We start from the raw sequence: 17,873 nt of genomic DNA on the forward strand, positions 1-17,873 counted from the left end.
TTAATGTATTTTGGTTCTAATATGTGTTTTAGTAAATGTTTAGATCTATTTGAAGTATGTGTTATCTCTACTCTTTGTACCCTATCTGTTAGGTATGATCGAAACCAGCCATTAGCTACCCCTCTTATTCCTAATGCTTCTAATTTATTTAATAGAATCTTGTGGTCGACTGTATCAAACGCCTTAGAAAGATCCAAAAATATGCCTGTGACAGATTCATATTTATCAAGAGCATCAACTACAACTTTTGTGAATTCTACTATGGCTGACTCCATATTTTTGCCACTTTGGAAACCAAACTGTGATTTGCTTAAAAGATTGTATTTATTCAGGTAATTCATTAATCTGCCTTTCATAATTGCATCTATTATTTTTGAGAATGCTGACAGCAGGGAAATGGGCAGGTAATTTTCTGTGTCTTCTGCATTACCTTTCTTAAGCAAAGGTACAGCTCTTGCCTGTTTTAATTGCTCTGGAAATGTCCCTGATGTGAAGGATTCATTTATTATATTTCTTAAGGGGCCCTGTATAATCCCTATGCATGTTTCAGTACACACATTGGTACTTCATCTAAGCCTACTGACTTTTTATTTTTTAGTTTTTGAATTGTTTTACTGACTTCATTCTCTGTGGTTGGAAGTAACATCATTGTATTTAGTACAACATTATTTACAGGTGATATTTGTTTGTGGGAATTTTTGCTGTAACTTCTCTGCAATACTTGAAAAATGCTCGTTTACATAGTTTTCTAAATATTGTGGATCATTTATTACTTTATCCCACTCCCTTTGCAGTATGTTATTCTTCGTTTGTTTACCTCCCCCCATTTCGTTTTTTTATAGCATCCCAGACTGCTTTGCTTTTATTCTCTGCAATATGTATTATTTTGTCATTAAATTACTTTTTTGCAGAAATCAGCACCTTCCTATAGATCTTTTTGCATCTATGATAGAAATTTAGGAATTCTGGATCATTGGGAATCTTTTTCATTGAACAGAGTGTTTAAGTGTTTGGGAGGACTTCTTATACGTGCTGTTATCCATCTTTTTTGTGAGATGTTGATACAGACATGCATACTTTTGGAAATGCCTCTTCAAAGTTCAATTTAAACAATGTGGAGAATTTAGAGAATTTCGTATTCACGTAGGTTTCCTTATACACTTCATCCCAGCTTTGTTTTTCTAGTTCTTTTGAAAAATCTTTTATTTTGATTTCTGATAGATGTCGTTTGTAGGCATGTAGTTTAAGTATTGATTCGATGCCTGACTTTACTGTTGTTATTTGACAAATATGGCCTGATAGTCTGAGCTCTTTTACAGCTACATCGCATTTTTCCCTGTCCATATTTGTGGCTACATGGTCAATGAAATCGTTGTGGTAGCCCCTGTTGTACTATTGACCAATAGGGACAAGCCAAAATTTTGAAGGGTGTTTATGAAGGTGCTGCTGGATTCATGTATGATGTTAGTGTTGATGTTAATGTCCGCACACAGAATTATGTTGACCTTTGTACTTGAGACTTTATCTAGAACTTTGGTTAACTTGTTGAAAAAAGAGTCCATACTACCACTGGGAGATCTATAAACACACAAAATGATTAATTTCTTGGTGATATCAAGCCCTGTTAATTCAGTAGCTGATATTTCAAAGCGTTTCTCTTCACTTCCGGCACTGAGGTCGTGTCTTGATTTGAAATGTGTTCATTTTCTGATATAAATGCATGATCCTCCACCCCTTGAAGTAATTCAGAGTAAGAGTTCGCCTTTTCATACAATGATAATACTACATTTTTGATTTCTGTGCCTTTACACCAGTGCTCAGTAATACAAATTACTGTGCACTTCAAAGATTGGAGCACAACTTCTAATAGTAGTATTTTATTTTTTATTGATTGCATGTTTTGATGGAGGATTGTTAAGTCTGTGAAATGCCCCATGTTACTCTTTCCAATGGTTTGTTTTTCTTTGTGACATCTGGTATATGTGATATTTGGGGTGTTAAAATCTGTCTTGTGAGTGATTGTTTCAATATTTTTTAAAGTGCTGGAGATACTCTTTAGGCAGGGGAACCTATTATCTGGATTTACCCTAAAAAAGACCTACTTTTCCTACCTATGACAATAGGTATTTGACCACGTGTGGCCCGAGATCCACCCCCTATACTTTCACGAATCAGCTGTACCAAGCTTCCCTTCCCAGTTTAGATGTAGGCCATACCTAGTGAAACCCCATCTGTTGATAGTCCCGACGGGCACCAGAGAAACATGAGCAAAGTTGGCTGTCCTCAGAGCCATCCCTAACCTCACATTGATTCGCCTCACAGCTCCATATATCCCTGTCCAAACTGTTTCCCACCCCACTCACTCTACATGGTCCTCTATTGTGAAGTCCTTACATAAAGACCCTAGGTCCTCTATCACATGACTTAGCCCTGCATTTGGTTTTGAAGATACTGGTGGCCTGGTACGCTGTCCCTAAACTTTCCCTTAACTGGGGGCCTACACCTCGCCCATGACTGCTACCTAGCAGCAGCACTTTCTTCTTCCTAACGCTTTGTATATTCCTAGGATTCTTGGCCTCGGTTGAAGTGTGCTGCACTTTTCCTGCTCCTCGTTCTACCTGAGGCTCTTCTCCACTTAGCTCTGGCAGTGGTATATACCTGTTTTTGGCGTTAATGATAAAACTGTCAGATCGTGTTCTCTATCTTCCGATCCTCATACCAGTTGCCAGTTCCCAACCACCCTCCTCTTATTTCCCTTGATCCTTATTAGTTCCTTCCTTGCTTCCTCCAACTGTGCTAGAAGGGCACAGTTTTTCCTTTCCTGTTCCCCAATCAAAATGTTCTTGCTGCACACTCTGCAGTTCAAAGAGACAGTCTCTTCTGTTCTCCCATTCTCCCCACAGCTTCCCCCCCCCCACCCCCCAGTGAAAATATTTCCTACAAGATTGACAACAAATCCCTCTTCCCACTACCCTATACCAGCTCCCACATTTCTCACTCATGGTCAGTTTCGAATGATTAATTAAGTTTAAAAAATGTTTTAAATTTGTCAAGGACGCGACATTGGCTGTATGTAAACAAAAAACGACACCAAAGTCTTATGTGCGGCAGTTGTTTCTTTTTGTATTGATTTAGAGATACAGTGAAAAAAAAAATGGTTCAAATGGCTCTGAGCACTACTGGACTTAACACATGAGGTCATCAGTCCCCTAGAACTTAGAACTACTTAAACCTAACTAACCTAAGGACATCACACACATCCATGCCCGAGGCAGGATTCGAACCTGCGACCGCAGCGGTCGCGCGGCTCCGGACTTAAGCGCCTAGAACCGCTTGGCCACTTCGGCAGGCAGAAATACAGTGACAGAAGAATGAATTTGAAATTAATCTGCTTTTAGAGAATTTACGTTATCAGGCGTGTTTTTTCAGGTTTTTAAACGTTTATAACTCGGAAAATTTAGGCCTAGATCGCGTCTATCTAACTAGCAAACAGTGCGAAATGTGTTGGTTAAATATGATTTAGAAACGTTTAATTACACTTTTATTGCGACAATAGACACTGATAAAACCAGTAGCAGACTTTGGTAAATGAATTTTGCACTATCAAGAAAACTGGAATAGAATTTTTTATGTTTATGTCATGCAAAATTTCGGGTTATGTCGCGATTATCGGGACTTCACCTAAAGAGCAAGTTTTTTCAAGAACAAGCGCTGCTGAGACGCTGGTATTCAGTTGTGTGACAAGAACGGACACTATATCAAGTACACAAAATTTAAATTTGACACTATTTCCTTTTAAATTTTTTAGCAGACGAAGAAAATACCTGTGATCTCACTCGGCGGCCATCTTGAATCATCGGTACAGAAGAATGGAGAAGAAAGTTGAGGAGGTGTTAGAAAACGATCAGTTTGGCTTTAGGAAAGGTAAGGTCACCAGAGAGGCAGTTGTGATGTTTCGGTTGATAATGGAAGCAAAACAAGAAAAATAAAAATAAGATTTTCATACCTGGAAAAAGCGTTCGAATATGTAAAATGGTGCAAGATGTTCGAAATTCTGGGAAAAATAGGGGTAAGTTATCGGAAGAGACGGGTAATATACAATATGTACAAGAGCCAAGATTGAGAATAATTAGAGTGGACGATCAAGAACGAAGTGCTCTAATTAAAAAGGGTGTAAGACAGGGATTTAGTATCCTCTCCCCCCCCCCCCCCCCCTACTGATCAGATTGATCATCGAAGAAGCAATGAAAGAAATAAAAGAAAGGTTCAGGAGTGGGATTAAAATTCAAGGTGAACGTATATCAATGATTCAATTCGCTGATGACATTGCAAGCCTGAGTGAAAGTGAAGAAGAATTACATGGTTTGTTGATTGGAATGGACAGTCTAATGAGTGCAGAATATAGTTTGAGAATAAATCGAAGAAGGACGAAAGTAATGTGAAGTAGCAGAAATGAGAACAGCGAGAAACTTAAAATCAGGATTGGTGGTCAAGAAGTAGAAGAAGTTAAGAAATTCTACTACCAAGGCAGCAAAATAACCAGTGACCGACGAAACAAGAAACACATCAAAAGCAGACTACCACTAGCAAAAAGTGCATTCATGGCGAAGAGAAGTCTACTAGTATCAAACATAGGCCTTAATATTAAGAAGAAATTTCTGAGAATGCACGTTTGGAGTACAGAATGGTGTGGTAGTGAAACATGGACTGTGGAAAACCGAGACAAAATCGAAAAATTTAAATGCGGTGCTACAAACAGAAGTTGGAAATTGGGTGGACTAATAAGATAAGAAATGAGGGGGTACTATGGAGAATCGGAGAGGAAAGGAATGAGCGTAAAACACTGGCAAAGAGAACCGAAAGGATGATAGGACTTCTGTTAAGGCATGAGGGAATGCCTTCCATGGTAATAGAGGGAGCTGTAGAGGGCGAAAACTGTAGAGCAAGACAGTGATTGGAACACATACAGCAGATAATTGAGGTCGTAAGTTGCAAGTGCTAATCTGAGATGAAGAAGTTGGCACAGGAAAAGAACTCTTGGTGGGCCACATCAAAACAGTCAGAAGACTGATGAAAAACCGAGCGAGGTGGCGCAGTGGTTAGACACTGGACTCGCATTCGGGAGGACGACGGTTCAATCCCGCGTCCGGCCATCCTGATTTAGGTTTTCCGTGATTTCCCTAAATCACTCCAGGCAAATGCCGGGATGGTTCCTCTGAAAGGGCACGGCCGACTTCCTTCCCTAATCCGATGAGACCGATGACCACGCTCTCTGGTCTCCTTCCCCAAAACAACCAACCAACCAACTGATGAAAAACAAATCGATTGTAGTAGACATTATAGCACATCTTTATTTCACAGCATAGAATGTAGGTTTTGTAAATGACATCTTGGTTACCTTTTGACTGTAAAATTACTTATTTGTTAACCCTTCATGTGGCCATCATAATGTGGCGATAATTACGCTTTAATACAAACCAAAGGCTAACAGTGAAACATGAGCATGTGGCATCAGATCATTTTTATGTTTTAATACATGCTACTGTGCAACCATTTCCGCTTTAGAATCCCAACTCATTCGAAAATGCAATATTTTGCGAATAAATAATTTTATAGTGAAACACCATCATGTAATTTACAAAAGTTTAAGTAACTGTGAACCTTAGTTACGAGAATTTATTCTCAGCTTTTTACTAGAGATTTTAGGAATTTATTTATTTCCAAAGTCACAACAACATTTCCAGGCCCACCCATGAAATATAAATGAAAAATATAGTCATATTCTTCTTCTGTTTCTTCTAGAGTTACCCCACACGCAAGTTAGCGTGGTTACGAACGTATTTTACGTTGTTAGTTCAAAGGGCAGCTGGATGTCCTTACTGTGGCCAACACATTAGCCCCCAGGACGGAATATGTGTATCCCAAGTTTCTGCGTGTAATGTTATTCATATGAAAGTGAGTACAGTTTTCTAACTATTTGTGAAGCGTGTGACTGAGGCGAGAATTGGTTACCAGCCCGGTATTCACCTAGTGGGATGTGGAAAACAAAAACAACACTGAGGCTGGCCTGCACATGGACCCTCGTTGTTAATCCACCGGTCCAGTTCACCTCCCCGTCTCAGAAGTGGCGCTTTAACAAGCACCGCTATCCTGGTGGGTGAAAGTTATTGGCGTTTAATACTCATATTCTGAAAACCAATAACTGCGCTGTTTTTTTTTTTCTTGTATTCGAAGTTCACTGCCAGACCACTAGGAGGGCTGTTGTTATTTACATGTCGTATCATATCGTAATAGTTGTAATATTTTCATGTCCTCTGCGCATGAGAACTGGCTATTCGAAATAATTAATATGTATTGCCCTACTTACAAAACAGATAAGCCCTAGTTTATCGTACAAGTGCATTGTGGTTTAGAAATAATACAAAACGTAACGTTAAAGGTGCTCTGTAGGTTGAACTCGTTATCAATCTGTCAACCAAGATTTACTATTTGACTTGTTACATTGCACGTGACAGTCACATTGATTACGGCTGTCTGCAACAGTAGCAGAAAAACTGTCATTATACTTTACTACAAGCAGACGCCATCTATGTGGCGAAGCACCTAATTAAGTCACTCAACCAAGGAAAGTCTTCTGGTCGAGACCGTATACCAGTTATGTTACTTTCGGAGTATGCTGACGAAATAATTTCATTTAGCCCACAACACACAACCTCTTACTTGACAGGGTATCCGCACCTAAAATTGGAAAGTTGCACAGGTTATAGCGTAGAAATCTTGCGATAGCTAGCAGCTTCATAGCAGTGGTGAATGAGGCTCCCCTGTGACCCATGTTCAGTCATATGAGCCAGTTACGTTCTAGTAGTTGTAGCTCCGACCAAGAGGTGTCACTACCACTCCCGGGTTCGATTCCCGGCGGGGTCAGGGATTTTCTCTGTCTCGTGATGGCTGGGTGTTGTGTGATGTCCTTAGGTTAGTTAGGTTTAAGTAGTTCTAAGTTCTAGGAGACTGATGACCATAGATGTTAAGTCCCATAGTGCTCAGAGCCATTTGTCACTACCACACAGGGCATGATATTTTAAGCATGATTCTGTAAGATAAAATGCAACATTTTCGCATACCAAAACTTCATACTACATATGTTCTCATGTATCAATAACTAACAACCATGTAAATTCAGCCTAATGCTTATCTCACTTTTGAAGAAACGAACAATCACTAAAATGCAGAATTAAAAGCATACATGGTTCAGTAACTTCTTGTCACGTACATAAGTGTTGGATAGCCATCTGCAAAGAAGTCTGATGGTACGTTCAACTTTTCAGAAAAACGGAAAAGAATCCCTCATCTAAAACACTTCAATTTTCTTAAGGGGACATGCTCGTGAAAATTAAAAAAAATTCTTGGTCTATAGAAAAATATATAGTTTATGGGCATTATCATTTTCCATTCGTTCTAAAATTGGGGTTGAACGTAATGTTGCACAGGGGCCATACCCATCTCACAGTTTGAAGCGCATCAAAATAGCTGATGCATTATTTTGTTCTTCGATTTTTTCCGTCGTTAGTTACGGATCGTTAACACAGGTGTATTCTAGAAGGCACTGACTCCTGGAACCTAAGTACAGGCATGTCTAGAAGGCTATGGTTCGAATAAACAAAGATCTGAGAATATATGATTTCGGAATTTCATACGCGTGTCGTTTTGTAGTTACTGTGCGTTGTTTTCTTTCTGTGTGTGTGTTTCCTGTGCTACAAATGCCGAGAGTAAAGAAATTTAGCCCCAAACGGAAGTTTCGCAGCAACCAGTTCCAAACACAACCGAATAATACACATCACTTGCTTCAAAAGTCGCCTGCGGAAACTGTGTCTACAGGCAGTGTTTCTAGACTTCAACTTTCGCTTTCTGAATATCATAAGAACACGCCTAGTAGTATTGTGAGCATCAAAAACGACGGAAATGTTATTGTGAACCTAAATGTGCTGTCAAGACTTTTGAAGAGTGCTGTGACATGTAAGTACTGCAACTGTGAATATACGGTAGTATTGACGTTTCTGAGGACATTTCAGCAAGGAAGGGTCTTCCAAGCCTGTTAGTGATTGCCTGTAACTCGTGTAAGATGCACAGTGATACTATGACATCGCCAGTAACTGATAGTCGACATTACAGTGTAAATATTCAGCTTGCTTACGCAGTGCGATGTATTGGAAGGGGAAGGAGAGCTTCCCAGACTTTTTGTGCAGTCATGGATTTGCCCTCCATCATCACTGAGGTTTGAAAGATACAATAAATTAATATATAATGCTTTACGCAGTGTAAGTGAATATTCAATGAAAAGAGCAGCAGAATAAGCAGTAGCCTTGTATGAGAATACAGACATTGTAGCAGCATTTGATGGATCTTGGCAGAAGAGAGGTCACACTTCAATGAATGGGTGTTTAGGCAACATGGTTTCTCAGAGTGTCAACAGATGAAACCCCACAGCATGGTTTGTGTCCAAAAGGGGACGATTCGTGGTGGAAGTACTGGCTGATCATTGCTACAGGCATACAATATACCCACAAGCATTCCTTACCATTTGCTGTAATGGAGGCAATTTGGCCTGATATAGGGATCTGGCAAATAAAATCTACTTAGGAAATGTATGCTCGGTCTCTCTCACAATGCAAATGAAAGCCTCAACAGCTGTATACGGGAGAGAATACCCAAAACTGTATTTGTTGGGCTGACAGTACTGAAGATTGATGTAATGGATGCAATAATAACATTCAATGATGGCACTATTCCAAGGATCAATGTTATGAAGAAACTGAACATCCAGACGAGAAGGAATGTGTCTCCTGCTATAACTGCTATTGATAAGCGGTTGGTAGCCAGAGCAGAGACAGCAGCAGAAGCTGCCATGAAGGAGTTAAGAATAAAGAAAAGAATTAAGAGAAAGAGTATGGAGGATAAGGAAACAGGATGACAACTGGAATATGCAGCTGGAATGTTCTAAAAGAGAGTAGTGGTAAGTTAATAAATCTGTAAATCTTCTTTTGCGATTTACTGGAAACTTGAATTTTCATCATTCAGGTACACTTTTCTCCTAAATGACTGAAGTTAAACTCACAAAACTCGGTACAGATATTTGGAATGACCTCCTCTACCTCCCTTGCCTACTATTTCCTGAAACATTTATAACATAATAATGATTTCGGTGATACTTGAGCTACATTTTTGAATATTTTTGTTGTCGTAAAATAAATTACTTGTCGTTTTCACAGATCAGCATCAGGAAAGGAAATTGGAGGCATAAAACACTTACGTGATTGTTGTCTGTACTCTGATTCCTTTTCCAAACTGTGCAGTCAGTGGTTCCAAAGAAAATGGTATCACAGTGAAATAGTGTTCCGTTATTTATACTATTATAAATATTGTTGTCAGTACCAAAATATAATAAATATCTAAATGATTTTTTGGGAAATGCTTTGAATAATGACTAATTGTGTGTAAGAATTTTGAGCTACATCTCATTTATAGATCAGTTGCAGTATGAGGGTGAAGATAATGCTAAAAATGCAGCCTGTTCAGGGGCGTGTCCCGTTAAGTAGTTTTTATCTTCTGCTCATATTATGTTTTCTGTCAAGTGTTGCCAATTCCATGTGCTGGATTATGAGAGTCAATGAATGGATAAATAGGATGTAAGTGATATACTTAATTGTGGATTTGTGTTAACTGAGTATGTGATAGTATGGGGACATGTATCAGAATCTACTGTGTGATTCATAGACATCGGCGAAATTTGTGCCTTGTAATTCGCCAGTACATGATACTGGGAGACAGAGAATCATACTCCGATAGTTTAGTTATGTGAAGAAGGGATTAATTTCATATTACTGGGGTTACGAAATTGTTTATTTAAGATACTGGTCTAAAGAGACATTGATGATGTGATTGGTTCAAGCTAAAGGCGCTGGATGGTGAAGTTTAGGTCTGATAGCTAACTGGTTATGTTGGATCTCATCCAGTCAGAAGAGAGAGTATTCACGCGCGTTTATGTGGGCTACAGGGATTAATTTCAAAAGCCTGGTAGGTTTCTGGTCTCAAACATCGTGACATTGGACGTTTTAACTCGAGCTTTGAAAAAGATGTTTATATTTTGAATAGTCATAGTCGTAAAAAAAATCTGGCAGCGTCTGACGAGAAAGACGAATGTGCAGATTCTGGATTTTCTGCCTGAACTGTGGCCTTTCTGAATAACTTTAGGTAATCCGCGTGGCGTGTTGTACAAATCTTAATCTAGAACTGATAGTTAGAAGTGAAGAATTTGTAGAACACTGAGTGAACTTTCTAACCACAGACAATCCATGTGTAATTTTTCCAGTAACAATTGAAATTGTACACGATAAGTTGGCTATTGACAGTGGTTGTGATTACGTTTGAATGTCGTGATATTAAATACAGCTTATGTCGGACCTCTGTAATGTCCCCACAGCAAATACCCTCTACCACGCACCAATTAATCATTTTCGATCAAACCATCCACATTTATCCACTTTGGAAAAGTTATCTGATCTGATTATCTCGTAATATATGCGGCGACAGGTCGTTTACGCCAAAGTATTTTCCAGTGCATTTATTCTTTGAAATAACAGAGATGCATATATGCATTCTCCATGGTTGTTAGAGGGGTAACTAGGACAGCTTCTGGAGTATCTGTTGTGGGATTGACGTGTTTCTGAGAGATACATATTCTGCTTTTCTTCTCGCTAAAGCGAGCCAATTAACATTTGTGCCGCTAGCGGTTTGTTTTGAAGAGGAAGAGATTGTAAAAGGAAAATAATTAACGCGTGGAATCACCGGAGATCTGGACATGTAATGGTGATGGATTTAATACACGATTTGTTGCATAAATAAGGCTTGTGACTTTTTTGTTCTAGAGTGAATGAACGAATGAGTTTTTTTCTGAATCATTTGGTGATCACGTTGGCCCTGTAATTAGTGGGGAAGTTTCAGCTGTGTCGAAGAGAGCCTGCAATCACTGTGTTAAATCGTCCAAAAAGGCTTCGTACACATCTGGAATTCGCAATCTTTCTTAAAAGGAACAAATTGTCCAAACGATTGATTCTCCCGACTGACTGCAGTGTTTAACAGTAATAATAAATGTAAAGATCTCTTACAGCAAGCCAGCCGCTGATTACCAAGACGAAGGATTCCACCAAAGATTCTATTTGACTGATTCTTTTTATCACTATATCAAGTAATGAAATCTTATACTAAAAACTATACATAGATAAAGGAGAGAAAGAGAGAGAGCGAATGAAAATAGAGATAATACGAATAATCCTCCATTAGTCTAATTTTTCGCCTGTCTTATCACGGATCAGCCAAGAACTGGGAGGGCCTTGCTTTACTGTATAGACTTATGTGTGAAGGTGAAGGGATCTTAAACACAACAGATACACGTCTATACAGACAATACATTAGACAAAGTTAGCGGCTAGCTGCATTGATCATCTATTCTTAGGTTAAAGAGACGGCAACTTATTATCCGAACATTAAAATGTTAAACCTCGTAGCGAAATTGTATCCAAGGAGTAACAATATATCGGATTTTTCATTTGATGACTCCCATTTAGAGACATTCTCATTTAGAAACATTCTATGCACCCTTTCGTTACGTTTAGAATGGCTAGTTTCTGCTACACCTTCTCTAGCTGCGCAAACGCTGATCGTCGCTTTAGGAAAAGAGTGCGCTACGGCAGAACATCATCGAAAGATGAGTCAAATATTCTTTTGTAGGACCGCGACGCCCCAAGCTCGCGATGCTACACGGGAGAGGAAATAGAAGCGGTCCGCTAAATTATAAACCTATATCACGGATATCGATTTGCAGCAGAATTCTGGAACATGTACTATGTTCGAACGATCTATTGATATACACTCCTGGTAATTGAAATAAGAACACCGTGAATTCATTGTCCCAGGAAGGGGAAACTTTATTGACACATTCCTGGGGTCAGATACATCACATGATCACACTGACAGAACCACAGGCACATAGACACAGGCAACAGAGCATGCACAATGTCGGCACTAGTACAGTGTATATCCACCTTTCGCAGCAATGCAGGCTGCTATTCTCCCATGGAGACGATAGTAGAGATGCTGGATGTAGTCCTGTGGAACGGCTTGCCATGCCATTTCCACCTGGCGCCTCAGTTGGACCAGCGTTTGTGCTGGACGTGCAGACCGCGTGAGACGACGCTTCATCCAGTCCCAAACATGCTCAATGGGGGACAGATCCGGAGATCTTGCTGGCCAGGGTAGTTGACTTACACCTTCTAGAGCACGTTGGGTGGCACGGGATACATGCGGACGTGCATTGTCCTATTGGAACAGCAAGTTCCCTTGCCGGTCTAGGAATGGTAGAACGATGGGTTCGATGACGGTTTGGATGTACCGTGCACTATTCAGTGTCCCCTCGACGATCACCAGTGGTGTACGGCCAGTGTAGGAGATCGCTCCCCACACCATGATGCCGGGTGTTGGCCCTGTGTGCCTCGGTCGTATGCAGTCCTGATTATGGCGCTCACCTGCACGGCGCCAAACACGCATACGACCATCATTGGCACCAAGGCAGAAGCGATTCTCATCACTGAAGACGACACGTCTCCATTCGTCCCTCCATTCACGCCTGTCGCGACACCACTGGAGGCGGGCTGCACGATGTTGGGGCGTGAGCGGAAGACGGCCTAACGGTGTGCGGGACCGTAGCCCAGCTTCATGGAGACGGTTGCGAATGGTCCTCGCCGATACTCCAGGAGCAACAGTGTCCCTAATTTGCTGGGAATTGGCGGTGCGGTCCCCTACGGCACTGCGTAGGATCCTACGGTCTTGGCGTGCATCCGTGCGTCGCTGCGGTCCAGTCCTAGGTCGACGGGCACGTGCACCTTCCGCCGACCACTGGCGACAACATCGATGTACTGTGGAGACCTCACGCCCCACGTGTTGAACAATTCGGCGGTACGTCCACCCGGCCTCCCGCATGCCCACTATACGCCCTCGCTCAAAGTCCGTCAACTGCACATACGGTTCACGTCCACGCTGTCGCGGCATGCTACCAGTGTTAAAGACTGCGATGGAGCTCCGTATGCCACGGCAAACTGGCTGACACTGACGGCGGCGGTGCACAAATGCTGCGCAGCTAGCGCCATTCGACGGCCAACACCGCGGTTCCTGGTGTGTCTGCTGTGCCGTGCGTGTGATCGTTGCTTGTACAGCCCTCTCGCAGTGTCCGGAGCAAGTATGGTGGGTCTGACACACCGGTGTCAATGTGTTCTTTTTTCCATTTCCAGGAGTGTATAACCTGCAAGGGTTTAGAAAATATCATTCTTGTCAAGCACAACTGGCTGTTTATTCACGCGAAGTAACAAGTGCTATCGACAGGGAATGGTAAGTTAGTTTCATATTTCTGGCTCTTCAGAAGGCTTTCAACACCATTCCTGATAAGCAGCTTCCAGGATTTCCGTTGGAGTATCGTCTCAGTCGTGCGACTGGATTTGTGATTTCCTATCATAAACATCTTGCTTCATAGTAATTTACGGAAGGTGATGTAGTGAAACGAAACCGATACCTGTCGTTCCCCAAGAAAGCGTCATAGACCCTCTGGTATCCCTGATTTTTATAAACTATTTAGGAGACAGTCCGAGCGGCACCCTTTCAGATGACGCTGATATTTATAGTCTCGCAAATTCATCAGAAGATCAAAAGTAGTTGCAAAATAATTTAAAATAGTTACAGTGGATCGTGCTGAAAGTCGCAGTTGATCCTAAACAAATTAAAGTGTGAGATCCTAAAAATCATTGCATTTCGGATGTATGATAGATCACACAATGTTAAAGGCTGTCCATTCAGTCAAATATCCAGGGATTAAGATTAAGAAAAACTTAAATTGGAACCATCACGCAGAAATGTCTTGAGTAAGCGAACCGTAGACTGCACTTCATTGGCAGAACACACACAAGATACAAAAAATCTATTAAGTGAACTGCCTATACTATGCTTTTCAACCGTATTCTTGAATACTGCTGCGCTCTGTGGGACCCTTAGTAGATGGGATTGACGGACGATACTAAAAAAGTTCAAAGTAGGGCAGCTCGTCTTGCCTTATTGCGAAATATGGCAGAGAGTGTCACTGTGTTTTTCGTTTCGCCGAGATCGTTAAACGAAATTTCATTCATTCAATTTCTCTTGCATATGCAAAAATCTTTTGTTGACTGCCAGTAACATGAGAAGAAATTACCATCATAATAAAATAAAAGAAATCAGACCTCAGAGGGAAAGATTTTGGTGTTCACTTTTGCTACATGTTGTTCGAGAGCTTAACTTGACTGTTCTGACTTGACTGTCTGAAATTGGTGTCAGGAATCCTCTACCCAGCACTTAAATGTGACCTGTAGGGTAGTCACGTAACACACGCAGAAAAATGAAACTGAATCCAACACCGAACGAGAAACACTAAACAGGCAATGGAAAATTAGTGGCGAGATACAATGTACCATACATGTTTCCTATGCCTTAGAGCTTCATTTCCCGCTCACTGAAGGTTATTGGTCATATTACGTTTGCACAAGGTACAACTCACGGAGACATAAGACCTCCATTTTTACGAAATTATCTTCATCATAAGAAGAGGAATACCAGAGTGAATTGTAGGCATGGAGACATTGTCAAGTAAACGTAAATTCCCCTCTTAAAACCCTGCAACGAACGTCAACGTGTCTCGCAAAACAAGTTCTTCCTGTGGAAAGAAATCCCCTCCATCGTCCTCTTCGCATCAGATTTTCAGGGAAATGACTCGGCGTTTTTCCAGCCACCGGTCGAAGGGGGCAACTTTTAGACACCGGCTCCACCTGAGACGGCGAAAGCTGCGCGGGGCTTCCATTCGGACGCAATTTGTATGCATGAGCCCCGCCCTCCCCGACTCACACAGCGCGGGACGGAGGCGCACGGCTCAGCACGCTCGTTCAGCTGCTGAATACCTCCACAAGTTAACACATCTAGACAAAGGACATTCCCACCTACCTAACATATGCACTGCTGTCGTAACAAAATTCACCGTCTGACCACTAGTAGCTAGACACCTACAGGTATCAGTATCGTTGACATAGGGCTCGTCTATCTTTCGCCTTTATGACAGTTTGAATTTTCCCGAATGAGATTTTCACTCTGCAGCGGAGTGTGCGCTGATATGAAACTTCCTGGCAGATTAAAACTGTGTGCGGACCGAGGCTCGAATTCGGGACTTTTGCCTTTCGCGGGCAAGTGCTCTAACGAGGTCCGCACCTGTTATAATCCGCCAGGAAGTTTCTGATTGAATTTTGACAGGGGCATGGTGAATAAGGTGTGCCGTGGAGGAATTTTTTCTCAAAAGGCGAAACAAGAGAAGATAGTGATGATGGAGCGAAGTCGACATTCTAAATCATTCAGAAGGTGTTTAATTTGGTTCAGGTCGAGACTCAGGGCAGCTCAGTCCATTTCAGGAATGTTATTGTCCTCAAGCTATTGCCTCACATTGCTTTGTAAAGCTCACACAGTTATCCTCTCTGAACTGTTCTACTGAACACAGTACACAGTGCTGTAAAACTGTTCATGTTCTTGCCGCATTTATCTTTTTCGTAAGTACAATAAGGGAACCGCACCCCTAACCACGTAACACCATATCCTCCGTACCTTGCTGTTGGCACTACGCACGATGCAGGAAAAAGTCTCGAGACATTGGCCAAACCCAAAACCTTCCATCGGATCGTTACAACATACAGCGTGAATCATCACCTCAAACGACTGTCCAGTGGCGTCCCTCCTTACACCACAATAACAATGGCTCATGACGAGCTGCTCGACCACTGTACCCTATTTATTTGAACTCCCTACGCACAGTCATTGTGTTGCCTGGACTGCCGGTAGCACTTTTGAACTCGGCAGTGATTCCTTGTGCTGATTTCGTGCCATTTTTTACTTCGCTCTGCAATCCTTTAGGGTTACTGACCACCTGGTACACGAGGTCTGCCTGGTCTTGGTTTAGTTGTGGCTGTTCCTTCGCGTTTCCACTTCACAATCACATCACCAACAGTCGACTTGAGCAGCTTTAGAACAGTCGAAATGTTCCTGATGGATTTGTTACTCAGGTGACATGTAATGACTAGTACACGTTCAAAGCCATTGAGATCTCGTGACCGGCCCATTTTCCTGTTACTCCTCGCCTCGTTTCATACTGGCGGGTCCACCTCCCGTGACATTCAGTAGTCAATTCGGCATTACGTAGGAAAATCCGGATACTTTTTTATCAGACAGTCCATAAAAAGTTTCGAAGTGGTTGGCACTACAAGTCAGCAAACGTCTTTCCGTAGTCACAGAAATATCTTACGGGTTTCCTCTGTTTCTCGAAATTATTTAACGGTTTCTACAACTAGTTCACACAATTTTTAGCTACGATATTCTTAAATCACTATCTTTCTGGCTTGCAACCGCAGAAACCCCATTTCGTTACTTGATATTTCGGCCGCAAGTATTTCGGGTCGCAAGCATTTCGATTGTTTTACGAGTGAATCGACAGACAGAAACTGAATAAAACACAATTTTAGTGCCATACGCGTTTCGCCTTTATTTTCTGCAAGGCATAATCAGTGGCAGGTTGCGTGGACAATTTCTTACATATTAAGCTCCTGTTGCATTTTTGGTGTTGTTCTTCTTCTTATGAACGCCAATTTGCGGTTTTTTCCCACTTTCCACTGCACTATGAACTGAACGCTTGTTTTAATGCAACCTGCTACTAATAATGCCTTGCAAAAAATAAAGGCGAAACGCGTATGGCACTAAAATTGTGTTTTATTCAGTTGCTGTCAGACGGTCCATAAGTAAAAATTATCAAGATACAGGTGGCGCTCGTTTCCATGGTGAAGTATGGTTGATGAACTGCGCCCCACACCGCCGGCCACCTAACCTGTGGGTGACGTTCATCGATAGCATTCCTGGGGTGAGTCCGCATTAAGAGGTGGTAAATATCTCGCATAGTGGGAGTCCTAGTGCGAGGAAAGTCTGCATGTACATAACTGTATTCCAGACGTAAAAGTTGGATATGTGATAGCGATGGTGCAATGCGGGCCAGGGAGATAGGCAGTTGACATGAAGCCCGTGCGAGTTCGTCGACCAAAAATCCAGTGATACTATTGAGGTCGTGTTTCTATAATTTCAAGATCGTACGTACGTAAAGAGCTGTGTTGCGCCCATGGACATTGGCCAGGAAGAGATCCCTGTTCGCTTGGGGAGTGTGAGTGTGGCATGCTTGACACTGAAAATGTGACCAGTGCTGACAAAATAGCAGAAGGCCGCTTGGATCCGACGGGCCATCACTGTAGAGATAGGTAAAATTTGAGCGACGGTTGTTATGCGGGATGCCATATAAATGTTAATAAACTGCATCGTTTTGAACATGTCCATTGCTCACAGTAACTGACTTCGAACGCAAGTCATGATGCTCTGAAAAAGACGTCGTGGTGCGACGGATGTCCCGAGTAAAAACGATTCCTAGACAGCGTAGAGACTCCGTCGTCCTGAACGGAGCCACACATTCATCAGGAAGTCCTCTTCCAATGGTCACGAAGAAGGCACATTATTAAGAGGACGAAGGCAGGTGGGAAACCCATCCGTTCCATCACCTTCGAGAGGAGATGGCATCGAATGCCTGATTGAAACTGGCCGAACTCATGGCTCCCTGCAGTCTACAGGCGGTTGCAATGGCGATGACGTCTCTATGATCATATAGCGTTGACTTTATATTGGTATCTCGGCCCAGGACCTGATGCAGGACTCGTCTGACACGCATCGCG

The sequence above is a fragment of the Schistocerca serialis genome, chromosome 4 (assembly GCF_023864345.2).
Source record: "Schistocerca serialis cubense isolate TAMUIC-IGC-003099 chromosome 4, iqSchSeri2.2, whole genome shotgun sequence".
Classification (NCBI taxonomy): domain Eukaryota; kingdom Metazoa; phylum Arthropoda; class Insecta; order Orthoptera; family Acrididae; genus Schistocerca; species Schistocerca serialis.